The sequence below is a fragment of the Aquarana catesbeiana genome, linkage group LG03 (genome assembly GCF_042186555.1).
Source record: "Aquarana catesbeiana isolate 2022-GZ linkage group LG03, ASM4218655v1, whole genome shotgun sequence".
Lineage (NCBI taxonomy): Eukaryota > Metazoa > Chordata > Amphibia > Anura > Ranidae > Aquarana > Aquarana catesbeiana.
The window spans coordinates 727,071,556-727,094,728 of record NC_133326.1 but is presented as its reverse complement, the minus strand read 5'-3'; positions in this window follow the sequence as shown (position 1 = coordinate 727,094,728).

Sequence of the window (23,173 nt, the reverse complement as noted above, 5' to 3'; positions counted from 1 at the left end):
TTTCAGTTCCAAGATATGTTATACTTTGGCCCACGAGAAGGGAAAGTTTTTTTTACATAATTCTACTGAGTTTGGGGGTAGTGTGATATTTAAGGCGCTAGATTTTGAGTGGTTGATTTTTAAGTTTGAGAGTAATTGGAAATATTCTAGGTCTTGAATGACATTGGGTAGGGATATATGGGGTTCTGAAAGGAATAGAAGCATATCGTCGGCGAATGCTGCAACTTTGTACGTGCGTTTGTGGATATCAATACCCTTGATGTCTGGATTGGATCTAATTTTATTTAATAGTGGTTCTAATGTGAGGACGAACAATAGTGGTGAAAGGGGGCATCCCTGTCTTGTGCCGTTGCGGAGGTTGAAGGCGTCTGACAGGTGGCCATTTACTCTAACTCTTGCTGATGGATTTGAGTATAGTACTTTGATATAGGATCTCATTAGGGGTAGAATTCTTATATGTTTTAATGTAGCGTCAATGAAATCCCAGGCCACTCTGTCAAACGCCTTCTCGGCATCAAGGGAGAGGAAGAAACCCTGTTTCTTTTGGGTTGTTAGCCAGTGATTAATGTTTATTGCTTTGGTTGTGTTGTCTCGCCCTTCTCTTCCTGGGATAAAGCCTACTTGGTCCAAGGAAATGAGGGAAGAGAGCAGGGGTAGGAGTCTATTTGCTAATATTTTGGCGTATATCTTAATGTCGACGTTAATTAGGGAAATTGGTCTATAGTTAGTAACCTGAGTTGTATCTTTGCCTTCTTTTGGTATTATCGTTATATGTGCTTCCAAAAGTTGTTTGGGGGGATGTTGTTCGGAGTAGAGTGATTGAAAAGCCTTTAAAAATCTTGGTTTTAGTATGTTGGTAAATGTTTTGTAGTATTGAAGGGGTAACCCGTCTGGGCCTGGTGCTTTTCCAATTTTCATATCTTTTAAGGCTTTATCAAATTCTAGACAAGTTATGGGCGTTTCTAGTTCTTGTGCTGAATTTTTAGAAATTTGAGGTGGGCAGTATTTTTCTAGGAACTCTTGAATAAGTTTTGTTCTCTTGTCTGAGTTTTGTGGGCATTTGGGATTAGATGGGATGTTGTATAAGGATTGGTAGTAGAGCTCGAACTGTTTGGCAATCTCCTCATTCGAAGAATGTGGTGCGCCTTGTTTGTCTCTTATTTGATGAATTGTTGAAGCAACTTTCTTGTTTTGGACTGCTTTTGCGAGCAATCTTCCACTTTTATTGCCTTGCTCGTAATATATTTTATGTCTCAAGATATATTGTCTTTTAGTTTTCATGCTCAACTCTTCTGAGAGTAGAGTTCTTGCTTTAGTTAAGTCTTCAAATGTAGAGAGTGCCACAGTTCTTTTATGGGTTAATTCTAATCTATGAATTTGGTCTAATAACGATCTTATTTTTGATTGTTTTTCCTTCTTTAGTTTAGCTAACTTATTTATGAACTCACCTCTCATAACACACTTGTGTGCTTCCCACTGAGTGATCAAAGATGTCTCGTCATTTTCATTTAGTGAAAAGTATTCGTTTAGTTTGTCATTAAAGTGTATTACGTCTAAAGGGTCTTTCAAGACCGTGGTGTTTAGTCTCCACGTTTTAGTTATCGTAGATTTTTCTGGGAAAGTTAATGTTATGGTGATCGGGTGATGATCGGATAACGTCATGGTTTCAATTGTAGAGTCTGTCAGTAAGTCAAGGTCTGGTTGTGAGATCAGAAAGTAATCAATCCTAGAGTACTTTTGATGAATTGTGGAAAAGTAGGTAAAGTCTTTGGTTTGAGGGTTAAGGATTCTCCAGGTGTCATGTAACATTAGCTCCTTTAGTTGGATTTTGATTTGTTTCAGTGCTTTAAAAGGAAGGCTAGATGTACCATTCGAGGTGTCTATGAGCGGATTTAATGGAATATTAAAATCTCCCCCTAAGATAATCATACCTACCGCAAAGTTTGTTAAAAGGTCCTTTATTTTACGAAAGAAGGTTACCTGGTTTGAGTTAGGGGTGTATATGTTGGCAATTGTGATGGGATGAGGTCCCAGCTTCCCTTTAATGAATATGTATCTTCCCCCTGGGTCAAGCACTGTATCATGGATCTGAAGGGGAGTCTGTTTGGAAATCAAAATTGAGACTCCTTTGGATTTCCCCTCAGGATTGGTGGCATGATATGCAGTTGGAAATCTTTTATCTTGCAGTTTGGGAGCTTTATTAGTTTTAAAGTGAGTTTCTTGTATGCAAATGATATTAGCTTTGAGTTTATGAAATTCATTGAGGAATTTGGTTCGTTTTTCAGGGATGTTAAGTCCATTGGCATTTACTGAAATTAGCTTAAGTGACGTTGAAACAGTCTGCTGTTTAGGAATAGGCATTTTTAGTATATTCCTGAATCTGAAAGTTAAGGTGTTTGGGCTCAGGGGTATAAAAAGGTTTACTTTAATTGTGTGTCTTGTTTTAGGTCTGATACACGTTCTCTGGGGCTAAAGGGGGTTAGGGAAGTAGGAGAGAAAAAAAAAAAAAAAAAGGGGGGAGGGGGGGATGTGGGTGGGGGAAGAAGTTTTCCTACCTCAAGGATAGGAAGGTAGAGTGTACCGGAGGTAGATTTAGATCAACTAATCTACCCTGTTAAGAAGAGCCGGTAAGTTCAAAGAGCGAAAGTTATTTCACTCCTTGTGTGGGAGCAATGTCTAAGTAGGATCAGATGGATTTTAATTCGACACTTTATGTTCTCTTTTCTTTTTCCTTTATTTTATTTACTAAAATTCTTAGCACTTCGGGGCAACTACCTAATTGTAGTGATCAGATCTTACAGGATGTATGTAGGACGTTTTGAGCGTGGGAGAATATGAAATATTATATGCAATTTGTGTGTGGATTGGGTTTTAGGAGCATTCTAATGATTGTGTACAGAAACGTGGTAGTATTGAACCCTGTTTTTTATAGGAGCCTTTTGAGCTTTGGGTTTTGATGTGTTTACTGGGTGTAGATAAGATATAATACCCCAGATAATTATATTCGATAGCCACTGGGGGGAGACCTTGTCATAGGAATTAAGGGCGTCTTGTATTTAAGGGGATCTGTATGTTCTATGGAAAATTTTCGTGTAAATTAATTAGTACCATAGTGTTTACATATTCTATAAATCTTTAAATGTATCAAACAAACTTGGAAAAGAAAAACAGAACTCTTGTTTCAAAGGAAAGAAAATGTTTCCCTTAGATAGGGATTGTAGGTATAAGGCATTATGGTGGTCGACATGACTCATATTAAATGTTGCTCTTTCTTTTTTTTTTCTCCCTTTTTTCTCTTTTTTTTCAAAAATAACCAGATCCTATTTTACCAGAAAGTTCGACTGTTGTTAGGAGTGTTGTTTAACAGTATTAATTTCCTCCTAATCAGCAAAATTTGGAAAAAATATTGTATTTTTGTGTAGGAAAGTTTCTTTATGTGGACTCGTTTAAAGTATGTCTTGAATGATCCACCATCATGCTTATTCCTTATGTTGAATAGAAACATCTTCTGTAGTTATCGTAACCTGGGTTGATTTAAGTTCAACCCTTTTTACGAAAATCAAAACGTTAATCAACCATTTTAAATCTAATAAAGTCAATGATATTCAATACCACAATAACTTTTGCGACTTTTGTTATTTATAAGAGCAGGTGTGTTAACAGTTTTATCATATTTAGAAGAATATATATACATTTCTCTCTATATTTCTCCCTTCTCCCTCTCCCTCCCCCCCCCCCCCCCGCCCACGTCCCTCCCCTCACCCCCACCTCCCCCCTCCCCCCCCCCCCCACCATTGGACCCGTCCCATCTTGTATTGCTTATTTGGTGTACTTTATATGTAACGTATTTTTTGGAAAAGATTAATAGATTCACTGAAGATACTATCGATCGTGAAAGTTCCAGAATGGCTAGTGGTTAGTAGTAAATGAAGTAAAGGGTAAAGCCATACTTTAATATACTACAGTGTAAAGATGTAAATATTCTTTAGACATCTTACTTACAAACATACATTTTTTAGTTCAAACATATCTATCATACCCTTGTGTTGAAAGTTTTGATCAGGATATCTGTACATATTTTCTTTGGCTTGGGTGTATTGATGTGCTTCTGATCTTGTACGACCCCGCTGCTAAAGAAGAGAATGGATTGGAGAATAGAAAAGGAGGAGGAAAAGAGAAGAGAGAGAAGAGAGAAAAAAAAAGACAAATAAGGGGGGGAGAAAAAGGAAAAAGATGCAAAATATGGGGAGGGGGGGGGGGGGTGAGAGCAAACAATCATTTAGCTTTTAAGCTAAAATTCTAATCTCTGTGGTTGAATAAGTTCTTGTTGGGTGGTCTGAGGCTGTTCCAACTGAAGGTCCAAGGGCTGACTTGATAGCTGGAATTTGATTGAAGATAATCGTGCGTAGGATGGCGTCTTTGGTTCTTGTGGATGAATGCGATTCAGGTGTCCATTTGGTCTTAGTAACAGTATTATGCAGCGCTAAGAACAGCCAATGAATGAAAATACCAAAATTACTATTAATTATTAAATCATAATATCGTAATTAATACCGTGAAAAATTACCAAAATTATTTATAACCACTGTTGGATAAGTGTATAAAATTAATAGTGTCAAATGAACCAAAAAGAACACATAGAAAGTCCCATCACAAATAGTGCTAATATAAAAAATCAAAAATAAAGTTCATAAAACGTAGAAAGGAAGAAAAGCTGATCCAAAATCCGTGATAAAGGAAATCCAATCTTCCAAACAGTGAATACACCCAAGTGAATATGAGGCTCCTTACCGACTCAAAAGACCAACAAAGGTCTATCCAGGCAAATGGGAGATTACAGGTTTCCCAATAACCTATACCAGCATCTGGGTCTGTGGCTGAGGCTGTATGGCTCCGGAAATAAAAGCAAGAAAGGCTCCCATAGTGTAATCGTTCCAATCAATAATATTTAATGAATAAAAAGATGCACTTACAAAAGGTTCCAATAGACAAATGTCAGAGTAATCTCAGTGTAAAAGCGTCTCCGCAGGCTTCCCGCTGTGCATACACTTCCCATCCAATTCAGCAAAGAGGAACAGCGTATTGACGTCAGCGTCATAGGCCACACCCTACGCGTTTCGTCACGATAGGACGTCGTCTGGGGGTTGGGCCAAGTACCGCTCGTCACCACGCTCTGGATATAAATAGACCCGCGGCGCCATTTTAAGTACTGGCCGCTGTAGAAAATAAACCCGCGGTGCCATCTTAAGTACTGGCCGCTGTAGAGAATAAACCCGCGGCGCCATCTTAAGTACTGGCCGCTATAGAAATAAGATGGGAAATAAAAAATGGCGCCGAACTAACGACACACCATCCAGAACAAGGAAATAAATTTAAAAAAAGGGAAGCCATAAACCAATATTACAATTACCGCCATCTAGCGGCCAAAAATCATACCATCGGGATGAAAGGTGAATGCAACAGCCAGGAATTCCAGAGAGAACGCCACATAATAAACGTATCAATAATTAAATAAATTATTTAAAAACCTCTACAGAGTAAGCAAAAAAGTACATCTGAGTAATTAACTCCACATAAAAAATACATAATTGATAAAACATCCAAATGAATATAAAAAATAAGAATAAAAATAAAAAATGCAAACATATGCAAAAAAATTAAAAAAGCATCTAAACTAATTAAGAATTATTAATAAAAGAATTTATGTCCCAGTCTACATTAAGCCCAAAGGGCACATAACTCATCATATCGAATATCCATCTCGTTTCGAGCCTAGAAATGGCTCTGATTTTATTATTACCCCTCCAATGACACTGGAGTTTGGCTAGTGCTACAAAAAATGTCCCCTTAACCTTCTTATCGTGGTATTTGGCATAATGCCTAGACAGGTTATGTTTAGTAAATCCACGCCTGATGTTGCCCACATGTTCAGATAACCGCACATGGAGAGCCCGCTTTGTGCGCCCAATATATTGCTTTGAACAGGGGCACTGTATCATGTACACTACATACTCAGTAGTGCACGTGATAAATGACTCAATCCTATATATTTGATTAGTTTGGGTTGATTGAAAACTCTCACATCTCCGGCCTCTGAATGCATTAAGCTGGCAAATTTCGCATTTTCTACAGGGATGAAAGCCATTCAAAGATGGAAAAAAAGAAATAGGTTTAGGTGGATCTACAATATTGGGAGCAATCATATGCCGTAAAGTAGGTGCCCCTCTAAAAATGACTACTGGATGATCCGGTAAAGTAGGGCCAAGTACCCTATCATTCTTCAACAGGCCCCAATGTCTATTCAGTATCTTTTTGACCAAGAAATGTTGGTAAGAGTATCTTGTTACCAAAGAGCAGGTAAATCGATTATCAGGAACATGATCCACCATCCTATCCCCACTGAGCATAATATTTCTATCTAGATTACCCACCTGCACAATAGTATCATCTATCTCAGCCTCAGGATATCCCTTTTCCAAAAATCTCGATTTTAAAATCTGGGCCTGTTGTAGATAATCAGGGAGATTAGTACAATTATGCCTGATTCTCTGGAGCTGGCCTTTAGGGACCACCTTAAGCCAGGGGGTATGGTGGCAACTACTCATTGGGATATAGGCATTGAGGTCCGTCTCTTTAAAGTATGTAGTAGTAATAAGTTGACCCTCAATGACCGTGATGTTTAGGTCTAGAAAATGAATATGAGAACTATTGGCCTCATATTGCAAGCATATACCCCTATCATTTAGATTAAGCCTATAAAAGAAAGCTTCAAGGGAGGGGAGGTCACCCTCCCACACCAGGAGTACATCATCGATGTATCTTTTCCAGAGGCGTAGCTCCCTGGGTGGGTTGGTATCAATGACCTCACTTTCCCAGCGAGCCATGAAGAGGTTCGCTAGACTGGGCGCGAACTTCGCACCCATGGCTACGCCTACAGCTTGCAAAAAGAAGTCACCTCCAAACCAGAAGTAATTATGGCTTGTGGCGAAACGCAAAAGTTGTAAAATAAATTCTCTCTGTACAGATGGCATAGAGGAGTCCTGCTCCAAATAAAAACTAGCAGCTTCATATCCATGTTGATGGGATATAACGGTATAGAGAGAGGCTACATCGGCAGTTGCAAGAATGCAGCCATCTCTCCATCTGAAATCCCCCAAGAGGTTAATAACCTGCATAGTATCCCTCAAAAAAGCAGGAGTATTAACCACATGGGGTTGTAAGAAATTATCCACATATCTACCAATCCTGGCTGTGATGGAATCAATGCCGCTGATAATTGGGCGGCCAGGAGGTTTGGAGGGATTCTTGTGGATTTTAGGCAGATAATATATCACTGGTACCCTCGGAGCAGAGGGCACCAGATATGCCTTTTCTTTCTTGTTCAGAACACCCAATTGGTATCCATCATTAATAAGAGCAAGAAGCTCCTTTTTGTATTTAAATGTGGGATTCACTTTCAACTTTGTATAGGTGACACTATCTGACAAGAGCCTATTAATCTCCTCCAGGTAATCACTTTTGTTCAATATGATGACACCACCCCCTTTATCTGCTGGGCGTATGATAATATCATTACGCGCACAAATTTGTTTCACATTAACTTGAAGGCTACGGTTGCCCCCAAATCTCGGCATCTTGAGAGCAACCAAATCCTTCACCACCATCTCTTTAAAGACTTGAATCGATGGAGCTACAGGACCAGGTGGGTTGAACAATGAGGCGTTAGAAAAATTGGTATGTCTAATCTGGATTCTACCAATTTCTCCAAGGCCTGGTACGTCCGAAGCTCCTCCAGAGTTGAAATCCTGGGAGCCACCATCCGGTGTGCTATTTTGATATACATTAGCAGGGGTCAATTGATTTCGATTACCTATTGGGTTCAAAAGAAAATGACGTTTGATGTTCATTTTTCTAATAAACTTGTGGACATCTATGAATGTCTCAAATTTATTTAGTGTGCGGGGGGGGTGCAAACTTGAGACCCTGGCTAAGAACAGCTTGTTCCCCTACAGACAATTTGACTGAGCTCAGGTTAAAGACTCCATCAATCTTCAATGTTTCCTTTTTTTTGGATCTGATCCTCCTCCCCCCTCTAATGCCTCTTTTTCTTCGTGTCCCCTTTTTGGTCTGATGTTGCCCTGGGGAAAAAAACGACGAGTTTGTTCTACGGTGGCATAATGGGAGGGTGTTTCTAAAAAATCATCTCTCTGTCTAAGAGGATAGTCATAAGGGTGTCTCATAATGGCAGGATCAACTCCACAGTCCACTTGATGATGGGGAAGGGGAGCAAATCTGTTATGAAGAGAGATATTATTATTTCTAGGGGTCTGTCTAGTTGATCCATCCCTATATTTATTATATAAATCTCTAGGATCACCTCTAGGCAACCTTGTATTTTGATTATTTTAATCATTTCTACGTGGTGTCCTTGGGTATGGAAAATTCCTATTCCTCTGAATCCGATAATTTTCCTCACGTGGGGTCCCATAAGGCGAATAACGGTCATCTTGAGCTAACCATGAATCGCAGTTACCATAGGGAACACCATGTGATCTATCAGTATAGTTATTTTTCTGTCGTTCCCATACAGGTGTCACAGGGTCTTGATATCTATAGTTTATATTTCTATTTTTATTTTTATTCCCCTTTCTTAATTTCGGTCTGATAGTATTCCCATCTCCACCCTGGGGCGCACATCCGTTTAGTTCATTGGAATAATTACTTCTAGCTTGTGACATTGGAGGAATGATTGCACCTGACAATGAAGAAATAGGTGCTTGTGTTGAAGAAGCAAGTCCTTCAGTTACCATTGGTTCATCAGTCTTTATCTGCCACTTAAAGACCACTTTATTGGCATAATCAGCCAAATCACGATTATACTTTTTTTTCTTTTTACTCTTTTGCTCACTATCTTCTTTTTCAAGGAATAGTTTTAATTGGTCTGATTTTTGTTTATATACCTCATGGTCTCTAAGTGACGACAATTTCTCCCTGAGTAACCCAATTTCATTATTGAGAAATTTCAGTTTGTCATGCTTCTTATCCAATAGAAACTGAAGAAATGAAATACCCTTATCATTGAAATAGGTGAACCACCCCTCCAGGTCGGTTTCACCTTTCTGCGGGTTTACTTCCCAACTGAGACTTTGTGGTACCATTTTTTGTGCAACGTATTGCTCAAGGTAGGCTATATCCCAATTAGTGTGTAATTCTGAGACTAGGAGGTTTTTCAATCTAAGGAATATACCCCCTATTTCATCAGTCTGCTCTGTATTGCCATCAAACACACCTTCCGTGTTAATGTTATATTGGGATCTGAAATCAAAGATATCCATTCCTTAGGTTTCAGCTGCAACGTTTTTGTATCCAAGGTTCAAAATATATAAAAAAAAACCAAAAAGGGCTAACGCTGCGCTAGAAACCCAATAAATGATTGGTAACTATAAGGGGTTAATCCTCACAGACTAAAAAACACATTAGTGAAACACAGAGTTTTTAACCCAAATTACCAAAGCAGCCAGCATAAAAGAGTCAGACACATACTCCAGATATTAGTAACAGTATTATGCAGCGCTAAGAACAGCCAATGAATGAAAATACCAAAATTACTATTAATTATTAAATCATAATATCGTAATTAATACCGTGAAAAATTACCAAAATTATTTATAACCACTGTTGGATAAGTTTATAAAATTAATAGTGTCAAATGAACCAAAAAGAACACATAGAAAGTCCCATCACAATGTCCATTTGGTCTTGTCTATCCATGCGGTCTCTGCGTCTAGGAGGGGAGAGTCCTGGACTTCCTTGGTTATTTCCTCTTCTGTTTTGATGAGATGATGGTGATCTGCGGCGTCTATCTCTGTTTCTTTGAGCTCTAGGAGTATAGTTGTTTGTTACTTCGATCCATGTTTCATTTAGCATAAATGTGTTATACCAATCTGGAACTTCAGTTGGCGGGATGTTGAGTGTTTCGCAGAAGGATTGTAAGTCTTCGGGCGTGCGTAGCAGTGCTGTGTGACCTCTCCAGGTGGCTGATAGACAGAATAGAAACTTCCACCTGTATGGTATACCTCTGGTACGCAGTTGGTCAAGAATCGGACGCAGAGCCCTGCGTTGCTGTAGTGTGATGTTTGATAAATCTTGATATAATTTTATCTCAGTTCCATTAAACAACACTCTATTTTTCTCTCTCGCCTTTTTTAAGATGGCTTCTTTCAGGGGGAAGTTTACCAAGCAACATATTATGTCCCTGGGGGGATCTGTGTCTCTTCCTCTCGGTCTGAGGGCTCTGTGAATCCTTTCGAAGTCAATAGGGGAATCTGGAGGTCTGTCTAATAAATCATTAAATATGGTTGTGGCATGTGTTCTACAGGGTTTTGGTCCGCTGCTTCTGGTACCCCTCTAATTCTTATGTTATGCCTTCTTCCTCTGTTATCGAGGTCTTCTAAGTGGCGATGAATCTCAATTATATGGTTTAGATGTATATCAGAAGATTTTTGTACCTGTCTTATTGCCTCTGCATGGCATGATGTGGCCTGCTCCACCGATCCCATCCTTGCTGCAATGCCCTGCATCTCCGTCTTTAGATCCGTGATGGCTGCAGACAGCGTGGCTTTAATGTCCAAAGCCACTGCTTGTAGGTCTGCCAAGCAAAGGGTTTGTGAGGCTGATGGGTTGCAGGGATGGGGAGACGGGTGCTGAGTTGGAGGCTGAGGAGTGTGGCCTTGAGCGCCGATCGCGCCGTCCGTCGCGAGGCCGGAGCCGCCGAGCGGGCCGGGTGGTTTAGGCGAGGCCGCGGCTTTGAGGCCTTCTCCCTGCGATGTCCGGAACATTGCTGGGATGCTACCTTGAGACATCTGGTTTTGTTCCAAGGGTTCTCGGGCTGTTGAGGGGATCCGGTCTCCCTTTCCCATGTCTGGAAATGATTTAGTGTCTCCTGTGCACAAGTTTAGTTGCCCCTATGTGCAGGAGAGAGTGGATTAAGCGTCCATTCAGGTCCGGAGTTAGGCCACGCCCCCCTTTTTTTTTTTTTTATCTGTTCTTAAAAAAAACAAAAAACACAACAGACATGATACAGGAGATGGTCAGAGACTGCAGACATGATACAGGAGATGGTCAGAGACTGCAGGAGATGGTCAGAGACTGCAGACATGATACAGGAGATGGTCAGAGACTGCAGACATGATACAGGAGATGGTCAGAGACTGCAGACATGATACAGGAGATGGTCAGAGACTGCAGACATGATACAGGAGATGGTCAGAGACTGGGGACATTATACAGGAGATAGTCAGAGACTGCAGACATGGTACAGGAGATGGTCAGAGACTGGGGACATGGTACAGGAGATGGTCAGAGACTGCAGACATGATACAGGAGATGGTCAGAGACTGGGGACATTATACAGGAGATGGTCAGAGACTGCGGACATGGTACAGGAGATGGTCAGAGACGGGACATGGTACAGGAGATGGTCAGAGACTGGGGACATGGTACAGGAGATGGTCAGAGACTGGGGACATGGTACAGGAGATGGTCAGAGACTGGGGACATGGTACAGGAGATGGTCAGAGACTGGGGACATGGTACAGGAGATGGTCAGAGACTGGGGTCATGGTACAGGAGATGGTCAGAGACTGGGGACATGATACAGGAGATGGTCAGAGACTGCAGACATGATACAGGAGATAGTCAGAGACTGGGGAGATTATACAGGAGATGGTCAGAGACTGCAGACGTGATACAGGAGATGGTCAGAGACTGCAGACGTGATACAGGAGATGGTCAGAGACTGCAGACGTGATACAGGAGATGGTCAGAGACTGCAGACATGATACAGGAGATGGTCAGAGACTGGGGACATAGTACAGGAGATGGTCAGAGACTGCAGACATGATACAGGAGATGATCAGAGACTGCAGACATAGTACAGGAGATGGTCAGAGACTGCAGACATGATACAGGAGATGATCAGAGACTGCAGATATAGTACAGGAGATGGTCAGAGACTGCAGACATGATACAGGAGATGGTCAGAGCAGACATGATACAGGAGATGATCAGAGACTGCAGACATAGTACAGGAGATGGTTAGAGACTGCAGACATGATACAGGAGATGGTCAGAGACTGCAGACATGATACAGGAGATGGTCAGAGACTGCAGACATAGTACAGGAGATGGTCAGAGATTGCAGACATTTTACAGGAGATGATCAGAGACTGCAGACATAGTACAGGAGATGGTCAGAGACTGCAGACATGATACAAGAGATGATCAGAGACTGTAGACATAGTACAGGAGATGGTCAGAGACTGCAGACATGATACAGGAGATGGTCAGAGACTGCAGACATGATACAGGAGATGGTCAGAGACTGCAGACATAGTACAGGAGATGGTCAGAGACTGCAGACATGATGCACCAAGTAGCCAGCATTGGGTTATAATGCCCTGCTGCTGCCATGGAGACAGAGACCAGCGCTGTCAATAGCGGTGCCAGGACAGCAACCCTGGTTGTTCGCCCACTGGTCCACTGTCGGATTCCCCCATCCACCTGGAATGTGTAGATGAGGAATTGGATCTTTTTTTTTTTTTTTCAGTGTAATGACCAAACGAAAAAAAAAAAAAAAGATCAATATATGGGCTGCATAAGTGGCTTAGTGCTAACTGGATCTTGGAAGAACAGAGTGGGGGAGGGAGACAGACAGGGGAGAGAAAGGGACAGTTCAGTGATCAAAGTGTAATGAACAATGCAATGCTCACTTATTCAGGGACGAGGCTGGAAGTTCACACAGCTTGGAATGTGGAGCTGCTGACTGTTCTTCATATCTCCCGCGCACACCCCCTCCTCTCTCTCTCTCTCCTTCACAGCTGTGTCGGGATAGGAGAGTGGGCGGGCTGGGCAGACACAGGGGGAGAGAGGAGGAGGAGGAGGAGGAGGGAGGAGGAGGAGGAGGGGGGAGGAGGAGGGAGGAGGAGGAGGAGGAGGAGGGAGGAGGAGGGAGGAGGAGGAGGAGGGGGGAGGAGGGGGGCAGCTGTATGCATCGTAATCATCTCTGTCCGTTGCTGGGAGGGGGGAGTGAGCTTCGCTGGGCTGTGTGAGACGAGTGTCAGAGACATTCCGCTCAGCTGCAGCCACCGGCCCCTAAACGTACACACTGATTCTCCGGTCCTATGGACGGGAGAAATCAGTCTGTATCCTCAAACTGTCACAGGGATAATGGGGGGGCTGGAAACACTGCATTGCCCCCCACAGTGCAGGATCTCCAGAGACTTTGGCAACCCCCGATTGTCCTGCCGCTCCCACGGATGTGATGACAGCTACAGTGATCTGTCTCACAGCTCCGTGGGGCTCTGCGCCCCGCACATCGGGGAGATAAGAGAGGACGTTGTCCAGTGTCTGAGGAGGGGGAGAGCCTGGGTGGGGGCAGTAGCTGAGGATACATCTCCCATTGACGGGGAACGGCGCCAGGCTTAGCCAGCCGATCAGTGGCTTGTCATCTCCAGCTGGCACTGCTGTGCGGGGGGGAGGGGGAGGAGCCGTAATGACGTCATGCATAATCGATTACGGACGGATACCGCATCGATGCCGAATCGGGAAGGGCAGAATCGCGATGCATCGATGCGGCGATCATTTTCAACACCCCTAACGTTTACTGCAAAATATTGTAGTGCATCAGGGCACTTTTACTGCAGTATAATGAAGTGTGTTAGTGCACTTTTAGTGCGGTAAATTGTAGGGTGTTAATGCACTTTTACTGCAGTATATTGAAGCGCATTAGTGCACTCACTTTTACTGCATTATGTTGAAGTGTGTTAGTGCTAATTTTGGTATAGGTTTCATGGGCACAATTAACATCAAAGGACCAATTTTTCCACAATTTTTCCGCACCTGATTGACAGGTGCATATCATTTAAATTTTTGAGAGCAAGGCCAATTCTTGCTTTTATCAAGAGTTCCTCTATATGGTTATGGTGCGAAGGCACCGCTGACCCCCAAAGACCAATTTTTCCGCACCTGTTACTTCAATCCAAAACCTACAAACTACAAAACAGACACCAGAATTTATCCAAAAAATCTCTAATCTTGTTCTGAGTGCACTACATTGTGGCCTCATCATACACACTGGCTCCCTAAAGTCGTTGTTTATAAAATAAAGAAAGCATGCAGGGAAAATGGCATTTCTTTGGCTTTATAAATGTCATTATTGCTGCAGCAGGTTCTATACACAGTACAGGTGTGCCACTAAACAGGCAGACTAAGGGGACCCCCAGGCACTATATTTAAAGACATTTTTCATTTTTATGGTTTCACTTTCACCACTTGCCGCCCGCCATATAGCAAAATGATGGCGGGAAAGTGGTTGTGTTATCCTGACTGGACGTCATATGACGTGATCAAGATAACAAGCCACAACCCCCCGGGGGTGCGCATCGCGGCGATCGTCGTTGCGGCCTGTCAGTCTGACCAACCACAACTCCAATCTAGGTAAAGAGTCTCTGACGGAGACTCTTTACCACGTGATCAGCCGTGTCCAATCACAGCTGAACACTATGTAAACAGGAAGAGCTGTTTATCGGCCTTTCCTCTCTCGCCTCTGACAGACATGAGTAGAGCAGAGCTGATTGACTGCTCCTCTGACAGGGGGGTCTGTGCTGATTGTTTATCAGTGCAGACCCCCCACAGATGCCCACCCAGGACCACCAGGGATGCCACCAGGACCACCAGGGATGGCCACCACTGATGACCACCAGGTATGGCATCTCTGGTGGCCATGGGTGCCATTGTGTGCTCACACATGATGCCAATGTGTGCCCACACATAATGCCAATCAATGCCCAGCAGCAATACCTGCCAGTGCCTCAATATCAGTGATGCTCATCAGTGCCATCTATCAGTGTAAATCAGTGTCCATCAGTGCCCATCCGTGCCCATCAGTGCCCACCTATCAGTGCCCATCAGTGCCACCCATAAGTACCCATCAGTGCAGCCTTTCAGTGCCCATCAGTGCCGCCTATCAGTGCCCATTAGTGCCACCTATGAGTGTCCATCTGTGCCAGCTATGAGTGCCCATCAGTGCTGTATATCAGTGCCGCCCATCAGTACCGCCTATCAGTGCCTCCTCAATGGTAGCAATTGCCATTTAAACAGTGACAGCGCTGAAAGCTGGAAATTGGCCTGGGCAGGAAAGGGGGAAACCGTACTTATTTACAAAATTTTATAGAAAAAAGAAACGAAGAAAAACTTTTTTTTTTTTTCAAAATGTTCGGCCTTTTTTTATTTGTTTAGCAAAAAATAAAAACCCCAGGGGTGATCAAATACCACCAAAAGAAAGCTCTATTTGTGGGAAGAAAATGATAAAAATTTTGCCTGTGTACAGTGTAGCATGACCGCGCAATTGTCAGTTAAACAGCGACAGCGCTGAAAGCTGAAAATTGGCCTGGGCAGAAAGGGAGGAAAGTGCCTGGTATTGAAGTGGTTAATTATCATTAAATCACTGCTCATTTAAAAATTATCTTTTTTTACAAACTTTTTTTTAATTGATACATGTCCCCCAGGGCAGTATCCGGACCCCCATAACCATTGTATGCCTAATTACTTGCATTACTTCCATTACTTCCATTCATTCAGCCATTCACACAAGATTCTCCATAGACTGTACAGAGGTCTCCCTCATATTTTCTCCTCTGCTGGCTGAATGTTCTTAGGCTTAGGCAATAGGCTGTTTTCTCTATTATCTCTCATGGCTGAATGTTCTTTTCTCTTAGAACCCAATGTGCCCCGCAAAGGGCAACAAGGAAACTATCACACACACATTACAAACATTATGGTTATTATTCATTATACTTGTATGAATGTTGAGATATTCACAAACCCAATGTTTTTTTTTATAAATAGGCCCCTCACTGTTTTTGTAAAGTCTCATGGTCCCTGTACACCTCTGTACCCCATCATCTGATTTTACAATCACTTTGGAATTTATATTTAAAAAAAAAATGTTTAATTTTTTTCCAAGGTAAAAAGAAAAAACCTAGAAGAAAAATGATGCAGCAAAGAAAAAAAGTCATCCAATACAACTCCCGATGAGACCATTTTTTAGGATTCATTTTAAAAAGGAAGTGATTGGACAGGTCTGGAGATTTTAGTTGAGATTCGGTGGGTCTCCATTCTGAGTGGTGAAGTTCCAGATTTATTGTTTTCTCTTTTTTCTGTATTATATAAAGCTTTGCCCTATCTTCTCCTCTGCTGGGCTCCCCCCTCCCTATTTGCACCTCCAGTGGATGAACCAGTTTACTATTTTCAACAATCACATTCCATTCCTTTCCAAAGTATGAAACACTCCTCAAACCACAGATTTTCTGGGTTATAGTTCATAGACTAATTTGTATCTTTATTTAAAATTTTTAAATGTATGTATTATAGCTCTCTATGACACAATTATCTTTTACAATACAATAGGAAACTTTATTTTGTTATTCCTTCTAGGAATAAAATAAAGTTCTTGGATTTCCAGCAGGTCATCTGTGTAAAAATCGGTCACTAGGGATGGGGGTTCAGGGTCACTACAGTGCAGAGTTCACACAGAACCCCACCTGTTCCCAGATTGTTTTCCAACCAAACTGTTTGCCCACCTGAACCTTCTGCCAGAGCAGCAGCAAGTCATTCATTTATTGGGAAGATGCCACGTCAAAGCACCATGTCCCCATGTTGATGAGTACAAAGGACTCTTCCCCATAACCTTGGTCCAGTGGTTGTGGGAATATGCAGATAGGGGCTTTTAAGAATCTAGAAACCGCCTTAAAAATAGTAAATAAAAGACACACACTTTTACAAAAAGTTCCACAATGTGAATCCATCATCAATCCCAGTGTTGCAGTTCCACGTCTGTCATGATGACAGATCCCAGAAGGACAAAGAACAGCGCCCTCTAAGTGCAGCAGGTAAACAGTTTTAATTGTAAACAATAGATATGAATACACTCACAAGAGAGTAGTATGTTCAGGCATGGACTATCGTTCATCCACTCTGACTTCCGGGTGATCGCTGGCGTCGCTGGCTTAGAAGTTGATCCGCGATCTGGCCATCCTCCGGCCGCACTGTTGGTTCTCAGCGCTTCCGGATGGCTGGAACGATGATCAGCGGTACACACAGGCAGCGTCACTTCCGGGTCATGTCAGCGAGGGGTGCTTCGCATTCGGAGCATGCGTGCTCCTTCCTCAGGCTTCACTGGTGGCCATCTTTGAATGGGGTTATTATATACACACACAAGCTATACTAAACGGGCTCACATAACGGGTAACCATGGCGACATAAAAACAATAATAATAACAGCAATACTACAATATCTAAATGGCTAAGACACTGCATTAACTAATAAATGGCTACTATTGGACTATGATACTTATGCCGCGTACACACGAGCGGACTTTAAGGCAGACTTTGCCCGGTGGACGGGATTTTGTCGGACAATTCAATCGTGTTTGGGCTCCAGCGGACTTTGTTTTCTCAAAAGTTGGACGGACTTAGATTTGAAACATGTTTTAAATCAATCCGTCGAAATCGAGTCCAGTCGAAAAGTCCGCTCGTCTGTATGCTAGTTCGACGGACAAAAAGCCACGCTAGGGCAGCTATTGGCTACTGGCTATGAACTTCCTTGTTTTAGTCCGGTCATACGTCATCACGTACGAATTCGACGGACTTTGGTGGATTGTGTGTAGGCAAGTCCGTTCATTCAGAAAGTCTGTCGAAAAGTCCGCCGGGCAAAGTCTGCCGTAAAGTCCGACCGTGTGTACACGGCATTACTCCTGACGACCAGTAGGATCCTGATTTATCTAGCAATGGTATATCTATAAAAAGATAGTGGTAATACTTTTAAAATTTTTAGGAATTATAAAAAATCAATTATAAAGAAAAAAACTTTATGTAAATTAATGATAATTATTAAAAATCAATAATAAACAATTAATTAATCACTAGATATTAATTAATTGGTGTTAATCAATATCAACTATATGGCCTAATTATTTGGGTTATATTTTAACGCGTATAGATTTGCATATAGAGGAGTAAGTACACCTGTACAAAACTTGTTGTATATAGGGAGAAATTATGTATACAATATGATATATTATATGATATGCCAAAACCTATTATTATTCATTTAAATTGAGATTAAAATTAGGATTTGGATTAATAATGAATGATGGAACTAAGATTTTTTTTTATAAGTCTAGCAAGCAACCATAATAATATAAATATAAATAATTAAAAATATATAACATATGATATAATACATTACATTATATACAGTATATTTCATTGTTGGTAATCTCAGTGTTAATAGTAGGACGGCATGGATCTAGAATGCCTTGACTTGGCCCTGAAGCTTCCATATATATTTGCAGATTTTTACAGCCAAGACCTCTGTTTTAAAATGAGATAAATATTCCACCTGCTCAAGTTCCTGTTCAGTAATCTGGTGATCCTGGAACATGCCTCCTTGTGATGTGGAAACACGCTCTGCAGAATACTTGCTGAACCTCTCATACAGAAAGCTGAATATCAGTTCCAAGATGTTTTCTCCCAGCCACCAATAGGGTTGCCACCTTTTCTTCGAGCCAAACCCGAACACTTCAGCGGGGCTTGGCATTTTTTTTGTAGCATACACTATGAGATTGTAAAATACCTGGGACACCTCTGTGTGCCCTAGGGGAGTATTAATGTGGAACGCGCAGCGGTGAACAGTGGGTGTAGCCAATTGCATATAGTGCAGGTGTGTAATGTGCAATATAGTGTATATAGTGCAGGCGTGTGTAATGTACAATATAGTGTATATAGTGCAGGTGTGTAATGTGCAATATAGTGTATATAGTGCAGGGGTGTGTAATGTACAATATAGTGTATATAGTGCAGGCGTTTGTAATGTACAATATAGTGTATATAGTGCAGAGTGTGTAATGTACAATATAGTGTATATAGTGCAGAGTGTGTAATGTACAATATAGTGTATATAGTGCAGGCGTTTGTAATGTACAATATAGTGTATATAGTGCAGAGTGTGTAATGTACAATATAGTGTATATATAGTGCAGAGTGTGTAATGTACAATATAGTGTATATAGTGCAGATGTGTGTAATGTACAATATAGTGTATATAGTGCAGGTGTGTGTAATGTACAATATAGTGTATATAGTGCAGGTGTGTAATGTACAATATAGTGTATATAGTGCAGGTGTGTGTAATGTACAATATAGTGTATATAGTGCAGGTGTGTGTAATGTACAATATAGTGTATATAGTGCAGAGTGTGTAATGTACAATATAGTGTATATAGTGCAGGCGTGTGTAATGTACAATATAGTGTATATATAGTGCAGGTGTGTAATGTACAATATAGTGTATATAGTGCAGATGTGTGTAATGTACAATATAGTGTATATAGTGCAGGCGTTTGTAATGTACAATATAGTGTGTATATAGTGCAGGCGTGTGTAATGTACAATATAGTGTATATAGTGCAGGCGTTTGTAATGTACAATATAGTGTATATAGTGCAGAGTGTGTAATGTACAATATAGTGTATATAGTGCAGGCGTGTGTAATGTACAATGTAGTGTATATAGTGCAGGTGTGTAATGTACAATATAGTGTATATAGTGCAGAGTGTGTAATGTATAATATAGTGTATATAGTGCAGGTGTGTGTAATGTACAATATTGTGTGTATATAGTGCAGGCGTTTGTAATGTACAATATTGTGTGTATATAGTGCAGGCGTGTGTAATGTACAATATAGTGTATATAGTGCAGGTGTGTGTAATGTGCAATATAGTGTATATAGTGCAGGTGTGTGTAATGTACAATATAGTGTATATAGTGCAGGTGTGTGTAATGTGCAATATAGTGTATATAGTGCAGAGTGTGTAATGTACAATATAGTGTATATGTAGTGTGTAATGTTTGGTGGGGAGCCTCCCAGTGTAATTTTGGGGGGTGGGGGAGGTCTCCTGGTGTAGTATGGGGGGACAGGGGAGAGGAGGAGGGGGCTGACAGAGGGGAAGGGGGGCTGACAGAGAGGAAGAGGGGGCTGACAGAGAGGGGAAGGGGGGCTGACAGAGAGGAGAGGGGGGCTGACAGGGAGGAGAGGGGGGCTGACAGGGAGGAAAGGGGGCTGACAGAGAGGAAGGGGGGCTGACAGAGAGGAGAGAGGGGCTGACAGAGAGGAAGAGGGGGCTGACACAGAGGAAGAGGGGGCTGACACAGAGGAAGAGGGGGCTGACAGAGAGGAAGAGGGGGCTGACAGAGAGGAAGAGGGGGCTGACAGAGAGGAAGAGGGGCTACAGGGGCTAACAGAGAGAAGAGGGGGCTGACAGAGAGGAGAGAGGGGCTGACAGAGAGGAGAGGGGGGCTGACACAGAGGAAGAGGGGGCTGACAGAGAGGAAGAGGGGGTTGACAGAGAGGAAGAGGGGGCTGACAGAGAGGAAGAGGGGGCTGACAGAGAGAAGAGGGGGCTAACAGAGAGAAGAGGGGGCTGACAGAGAGGAGAGGGGGGCTGACAGAGAGGAGAGGGGGGGCTGACAGAGAGGAGGGGGGGGCTGACAGAGAGGAGAGGGGGGCTGACAGAGAGGAGGGGGGGCTGACAGAGAGGAGGGGGGGCTGACAGAGAGGAGGGGGGGCTGACAGAGAGGAGGGGGGGCTGACAGAGAGGAGAGGGGGGCTGACAGAGAGGAGAGGGGGGCTGACAGAGAGGAAAGGGGGCTGACAGAGAGGAAAGGGGGCTGACAGAGAGGAAAGGGGGCTGACAGAGAGGAGAGGGGGGCTGACAGAGAGGAAGAGGGGCTACAGGGGCTAACAGAGAGAAGAGGGGGCTGACAGAGAGGAGAGGGGCTGACAGAGAGAAGAGGGGGCTAACAGAGAGGAGAGGGGGGCTGACAGAGAGGAGAGGGGGCTAACAGAGAGAAGAGGGGGCTACAGGGGCTAACAGAGAGAAGAGGGGGCTGACAGAGAGGAGAGGGGGGCTAACAGAGAGAAGAGGGGGCTGACAGAGAGGAGAGGGGGGCTGACAGAGAGGAGAGGGGGGCTGACAGGGAGGAGAGGGGGGCTGACAGAGAGGAGGGGGGGGCTGACAGAGAGGAGGGGGGGCTGACAGAGAGGAGGGGGGGCTGACAGAGAGGAGGGGGGGCTGACAGAGAGGAGAGGGGGGCTGACAGAGAGGAAAGGGGGCTGACAGAGAGGAAAGGGGGCTGACAGAGAGGAGAGGGGGGCTGACAGAGAGGAAGAGGGGCTACAGGGGCTAACAGAGAGAAGAGGGGGCTGACAGAGAGGAGAGGGGCTGACAGAGAGAAGAGGGGGCTAACAGAGAGGAGAGGGGGGCTGACAGAGAGGAGGGGGGGCTGACAGAGGGGGGGGGGGCTGACAGAGGGGGGGGGCTGACAGAGGGGGGGGGCTGACAGAGGGGGGGGGCTGACAGAGAGGAGAGGGGGGCTGACAGAAAGGAGGGGGGGGCTGACAGAGAGGAGGGGGGGCTGACAGAGAGGAGAGGGGGGCTGACAGAGGGGGGGGCTGACAGAGGGGGGGGGCTGACAGAGGGGGGGGCTGACAGAGAGGAGGGGGGGCTGACAGAGAGGAGAGGGGGGCTGACAGAGGGGGGGGGCTGACAGAGGGGGGGGCTGACAGAGGGGGGGGCTGACAGAGAGGAGAGGGGGGCTGACAGAGGGGGGGGGCTGACAGAGGGGGGGGGCTGACAGAGGGGGGGCTGACAGAGGGGGGGGGCTGACAGAGGGGGGGGCTGACAGAGAGGAGGGGGCTGCCGCTGCGATCATACCTTTGGGTTCCCGCATCCCGCTGTGCTGACAAGGTCTCGGGCTCCCCTGTCACCTCTCGTCTCCCACGGTCCCCAGCTGTGGTGGAGCAGGAAGAGGGTGAGGCTCCATGAGATGAGGACCGTGAGGTCAGTCGGAGCTCACGGCTGCTCGCCTCTTACACAGACAGGCTACACTGGCGGTCTGTGATATGGAGCAGAGAGGCACGCGCCGCACAGCCACATAATAAATACAGAGCTATGGGGCGGAGGACGGGACACAGACAGAGGTACTGAATATTAGTTGTGCCCGGGTTTCCAGGGGACAGAAACCCGGGCACAAGTTGCCAAACCCGTACTGTCCGGGTCAATCCCGTACGGGTGGCAACCCTAGCCACCAATCACACCCACATGTCTTGGGAGTTTTAATCTGGTTGGTGATGGAGGAACCAGAGAGAGGAAATTGCACAACACTGACCCCAGGAACTACAATCCTACTGCCCTCCAACTGAACCTGTGAGGTAGTCTCTAGAATGATTTTAGCAAATGGCTGCAATATAACAAAGAGTGAAAAATTTAAGGGGGTCTGAATACTTTCCGTCCACACTGTATATTAGGCACTGGTGCTGGTGCCACAACACTGCAACCCCTCACAGATACTCTAGTTGAAGCGCAGGAACGAGCCCTGCTGCAAAGTATTGCATAAAAAAGTGTAATTACACGCCCCTGTTAACCACTTGAGCCCCGGACCATTATGCTGCCTAAGGACCAGAGGTCTTTTTACAATTTGGCACTGCGTCGCTTTAACTGCTAATTTCGCGGTCATGCAATGCTGTACCCAAACGAAATTTGCGTCCTTTTCTTCCCACAAATAGAGCTTTCTTTTGATGGTATTTGATCACCTCTGCGGTTTTTATTTTTTGCGCTATAAACGGAAAAAGACCGAAAATTTTGAAAAAAAATTATGTTTTCTACTTTTTGTTATAAAAAAAATCCAATAAACTCAATTTTAGTCATACATTTAGGCCAAAATTTATTCGGCCACATGTCTTTGGTAAAAAAAATGTCAATAAGCGTATATTTATTGGTTTGCGCAAAAGTTATAGCGTCTACAAACTAGGGTACATTTTCTGGAATTTACACAGCTTTTAGTTTATGACTGCCTATGTCATTTCTTGAGGTGCTAAAATGGCAGGGCAGTACAAAACCCCCCCAAGTGACCCCAAGGAAATTGCTGAGAGGCATGTTGAACCCATTGAATATTTATTTTTTTTGTCCCAAGTGATTGAATATTGACAAAAAAAAAAAAATATTTACAAAAAGTTGTCACTAAATGATATATTTCTCACACAGGCCATGGGCAT